The sequence below is a fragment of the Schistocerca piceifrons genome, chromosome 1 (assembly GCF_021461385.2).
Source record: "Schistocerca piceifrons isolate TAMUIC-IGC-003096 chromosome 1, iqSchPice1.1, whole genome shotgun sequence".
In the NCBI taxonomy this organism is placed as follows: domain Eukaryota; kingdom Metazoa; phylum Arthropoda; class Insecta; order Orthoptera; family Acrididae; genus Schistocerca; species Schistocerca piceifrons.
Genome location: NC_060138.1, coordinates 694,940,723 through 694,945,695, shown reverse-complemented (window position 1 = coordinate 694,945,695; position 4,973 = coordinate 694,940,723). Strand labels below are relative to the sequence as shown.

At 39.7% G+C, this 4,973-nt stretch overlaps 1 non-coding gene across 1 annotated transcript; it reads right to left on the bottom strand.

Moving 5' to 3' along the window:
• Positions 1–2,477: 2,477 nt before the first annotated feature.
• On the bottom strand, positions 2,478–2,550 carry Trnaa-agc. The gene has a single exon. It is a non-coding gene; the product is annotated as a tRNA-Ala (tRNA).
• Positions 2,551–4,973: the final 2,423 nt, after the last annotated feature.

Sequence of the window (4,973 nt, the reverse complement as noted above, 5' to 3'; positions counted from 1 at the left end):
TAGCCCGTAAGCGGACAGATACTACAGTATTGTAGCTTTGGCACAGTCGCTCTTGCGTACCACAACCTACTTTACTGGTACACCCCAACCAAACAGGCACGGTAACCCCCAGAGAAGTGAGAAAAAGGAAGTTAAACAGAGGACAATCAATCTTAGTGTATACAAAGGAAGGAATCTGCATTGCAAAATGGCAAGATAAGGGAGATGTCCTGTGTATATCTTGGAATCCACGGGAGATTTAGTGGAGACATGGAACAAGAGGGCTGTAGACACGAGGAAACCGCAACTTATTGTTGTACACAGTAAGTATGTGAAAGGAGCAGACCGACAGGAACAATTGCTTTCATATCATCCGACGTGCCGAAAAACTGTCAGGTGGTACGAGACATTAGGATTACATATTTTTCAAGTAATGCTCATCAATTCGCAATTACTATTCAGGTTGAACCACTTAAACGTTTCAGTGCAAATATCTCTGGAACGACAACATATATTCAAAAATTACTATCGTGGTAATGAATGTAAGGTAGGAGCTTACGAAAGTAAATACTATGAGACATTTTAAAAAGTAAGAAAATATTAAACTTCCTGGCAGATTAAAACTGTGTGCCGGACCGTGCATGTGCCACAGTAACGACAGAAACACTCACAGCAGTGGGTCGATCAATGTTGGAGCGTGCACAGAGTTGCCATGTAAATGGCGATCTCTTACAACATACGTTGTAGATTTTCTGCTGTGGGAAATGTGATTGCATGCCGGCGTACATTTTGTGCGTTTCTGACGAGATGTATGTTTGTTTTGCAGATACAATTGTGCATCTGTGTAATCGTTTCACCATGTGCAACAGTTAAATTTACTAGTATAACGTAATCATCAAAAAATGTTCAGTGACACGTCCTATACTTATAATGTACGATTATGTAAGTGATGTACAATTACGTACAACTATAATTTACCCCTGTTAGATCCTTGGTCCGCCATTAATTCTGTTTACTCTGCCAGGTGATATTAGACGTTTCGTTGTCAATATGTCCATTCTAGTACTGTAGTAAATTTCAATAAAGCACAAACGAGGAAACCCTTTCCCTATTTCTCATTGTGTGTGACTGTACATTTCTATTGTTTCCAGTAAATAACAATAAGTACTGCGTTAGCAGCATCGTGTTACGTCAATAACATCACGATTACGGGCAACGTGGGGTTCACGCTTGAAACTCGGGATGTGCAATAGCGGCGTGTTCGTTTACTTCAAGCGTCAACTTCGCTTTGCGATTTCTTGGGATGTAATTGATGTGTTGTTATGACACCAACGCCACTCTTTTTGTAATTTTTCACGATATTGATTGTGTAAGAAACAATACAAGCTATCCATTTAAAAAACCGTAAGTTTCTGTTCAAAATAATGTTTGCTTACGTTTTAGAATGTCTCACAGTATTTACTTTCATGGGCTCCTGCCTTACATCTATACCCGCGAAAGTCGTGTTTCAATATCTGTTGTTGCTCCGGAAATTCCTGCGTTGAAGCATTTGAGTGGGCCACCCTGTGTGACAAGTAGAGAGGAAATGCCAAGCCAATGAATCTGTTGAATTTTTGCCTGTCTGTAATCGACGGATTGGTCGGAGGCACAAAACCTATAACAACTGCAAAATCTCTCAACAATGTTCAGCTTCCAGAGCCCTGTCCCAAAGACTCAAACGGGGAAACCATACGACGGCAGTGTAAACATTGCTGGAACGAAGAAGTTAGGGTCTCCGCGTTATTTTATAGCCCACTTTATCCAAAAGAACCAAGACTGTTTCTTGTCCCAGGCTTCCGAACCTTTCATGATTATTGACCCACAACATTTGTATAACTTAATTGTAATAAAGTTTACACGAATAAAGATATTACACTTGCCCAAACATCCTACTTACTGTCATAAATATTTACACTATTTTGTATTCATTAATAATTTAATAAAACAAAACCTAGTTTAGACACAGCAGTGGTATTAGATTAGACATAGCTTAGTTTTGTAAAAAAATACCAATGGGTATTTTGTGTGTATCCTCACTTATTGAATAAAAGTAGGTTGTTGTTGGTAATCCTAAACATGTTTCGAATAAATACACCCCTCTCCAAAAAAAGTAATATATAAAATAAAACACAACCATTTGTATACTTATCTAAAATACGGAACTGAAATTCCTAAGGTTGCTGAGCCACTGTGGGCGTACGCGTAATAGCCGCACCACACTCCGTGTGTCGCGGAAATACAGCTCGTCCGCGCCACGCCTCGCATGGTGAAAGGAAACCGGCACTAAACCTGTAATTACCTTTTCAGAAGAATTTTTTCCTTAGTTTACTGTATTAGTAAACTAAAAATTCTTACAAAGATAATTGGTGTCTGAGGTATTAAATGGTGCTGCCGATCGCTAGCTTTATAACCTGCAGGTTGTATAATGGTGACGAGCACGAGCTCACAAAAATATGAGCTGGAGGCGCCGGGTATCGATCCCGGTACCTCTCACATGCTAAGCGAGCGCTCTACCATCTGAGCTACGCCCCCAGATACATCAGCATACGTCTTGGACTGCTGTTCAAGTTGCGTGCCGGACTTTCTCCGTTGCGCGTGGAGCCAGTGGGCCGTGTTGGGGAGGCGGAGTAACTGGAGAGGTTCCAAGGCAGAGCGCTGACCCGGATTGCAGGACGAGCCGTCCATTCTCATCGCCTAGCTGCAGCTTCGTCCATTTTGCACGGTATCAAAATTATCAGTCTTGGGCCTGACAAATTAAGGACTGTTTGTTTTATGTTAAAAATGGCCTTATTTCTCGGAGTTATTCCCCATCAGGACCGTGGTCCTTCCTACTCGGAAATTATGTTCCATAAGCCAAAAGTGATTCTGGACATTTTACAAATTTCTTCATTTTTGTAACCAAATTTTCCGTATTTGCTTTACAATTATTGATCTATTTTAATTATGTCTTTGCACCTATAAGAAAAAGATAGTTCTTGTCGCCAAATGCGTTTCGTTTCATTTAACTACAACAGCAGTGGTGGTATTTCATGCTTGGTTTGTCTTTCGCATCAGGAAAGACTGTCTGCTTGCACGTTTTTGGGTTATGTTTTCGTTTGTCACTGTTAATTCTGACCTAATCCCACAATGCTTTGCTGAACTACACAATTATATTGAACACAACACAATGAAGTACTGGTACTGTTTATTTGTATCATTTATTTGCATCCAAATCAACAGTGGTAGTACCACATCGCCTTGTGCTTAACGTCAAAAATGGATAGTTATGCAAAGCAGTATGAGATTAGATCAGACTCAACAGTGTTAAACGAAGAAATAACCCAAAGCGTACTCGTAGACTTTTCTTGACGCGAACGGAAAACCAGGTGTGAAGTACTACCACTGACAATTTTATTTATTTAATCGTATGGTGATTTTATACAATATACAATTGATAAAAGACAAGTGATTTTATACAATATACATATAAGACAAGATTAAACCTTAAAGAGGATGATATATTTCAATAAAATGAACGCGTTTGATGACGAAAACTCGCATTTCATTGCGGTCGCGAAGACGATATTGAAATACCCTCAATAATTTAAAAAAGAACCCATCTACGGCTGCAACAAGACATTTATTCCACTGTAAACATTTTTCAGCCACGAAAGAAAGAACAGGTGCAAATCAGATAGTGCCTAATTTAATGAATGCGATGAATGTTCCAACAATTCGAACATCAAATTCCACAGTTTTTTCACTGGGAAAGCACGTTTGGGGTTTGCGCGCTGTCCTAGTGAAAGGTGTTTTTCTTCCTTTTTATTTCAATTTCAATACACGTCATTCATCACGTATTGTTTCATCCAGTTGATACAAAACACTAGCGTACTATTTTGCTCTTTGCAATGTAATGGTCAAAACAAAACACCGCTTCTGAATCCAAAAGAAACACGACATAATAATCTTTCTGACATTTTAAATAGATCTCGCCTTTCGTGATGCAGGGACGCCGACTTCATCCTGATGTGAAGCCTAGCTTCAAATCATGTAAAATGTATCTTCCACAGAATCAAGTCGGCGCACAAAGGCGGATATATTATTTTCAGAACATCCGAAATGTTACTGAGAAATTTGTGACGGGCAGCTTTCAACAACTGACTCATCCATCACAAAGCTTTCCAATCGTCAATATTTCATACACCATTTCATGTACACTTTCTTCTTATATACCTGTGGTGTCAGTCATTTCTTACGCCTTCGATCGTTGATCAGTATCTAACACATTGTAATGATTTTAACGGTGAGTAGCGCGGCACCCAAAATATTGCTGATATCAATGTAATTGTATGACCAAAACATAGGGACACTGAACTGCAATGAATTCTGATTTTAGCTTGATAAACAAATTCTTAATTGACAACCTCTAAATACTGAATGTACAGGATGAGGCATATAAATCTGTTTTTGGAAACATCTGGAAAACTACAAATCGAGTTACAAAAAGATCGTAATAAAAATGGTTCATCTCAAAGGGGAACATCAAATGACACCAACCTCGACACATCCGCCCCAACCCAAGGTGCAGGAGGGGCGTCAGATTTGGAATCAAATTCAGGGCATCTATAATCATAGTTCCAGTTTCAAAACGCTGTAGAAAGAGAACCACTGCTCAGAATGACGCCAAATTTGAACAACATATTACTGAAGCAAGGGTCAACGTCACTGACCAAAAAAAATTTTTACGCAAATTTCATCAATAGATGGCGTTGAAAGCCTAAGAATATGCACACAAACAGACGCTATGCACACGGCTGTTCCTCAGTTTGCGTCCGAAACGCCCGACGTGACTGACAATGAAGGACTGCTTACCGCTCGTTAAGCTCTTTTACAAGAATGGCAACTGTGCGCCAGGAGGCCTGTCGAAGTTCTGCACAGTCAAACGTATGAAAAAAGGCATTAGTCCTATGTCTGCT